This window comes from Vulpes vulpes, chromosome X, assembly GCF_048418805.1.
Source record: "Vulpes vulpes isolate BD-2025 chromosome X, VulVul3, whole genome shotgun sequence".
In the NCBI taxonomy this organism is placed as follows: Eukaryota; Metazoa; Chordata; class Mammalia; order Carnivora; family Canidae; genus Vulpes; species Vulpes vulpes.
The window spans coordinates 71,989,857-71,990,260 of NC_132796.1; the positions used below are offsets into that span (position 1 = coordinate 71,989,857).

General features: G+C 42.1%; 1 pseudogene; it reads left to right on the plus strand.

Moving 5' to 3' along the window:
- Positions 1 to 159, plus strand: LOC112925789 (U4 spliceosomal RNA; annotated as a pseudogene).
- Positions 160 to 404: the final 245 nt, after the last annotated feature.

Here is a 404-nt window from a genome sequence, read left to right on the forward strand (position 1 = left end):
AGCTTTGGGCAGTGGCAGTATCGTAGCCAACGAGGTTTATCCGAGGTGCGATTATTGCTAATTGAAAATATTCACATCAAGCCATGTTGAATTTGGGATGCTGAATGACTATTATTACTTAACCTCATTTTATTTTATTTTTTAATTTAAATTCAATTTGCCAACATACAGTATAGCACCCAGTGCTCATCCCATCAAGTGCCCTCCTTAGTGCCCAACACCCAGTCACCCCATTACCCACTCCCCTTCCACAACCCTTTGTTTGTTTTCTTAACCTCATTTTAAAGGTGGGTAAAAATGAGGTTAAGTAATAAAAAGCCACCATATGGCAGGGGCATAGGCCTGACTAGCATCCATCTGCTCTTGGCAGATTTCTCCTCCTCTCCTTCCCTCCCATTTTTCCC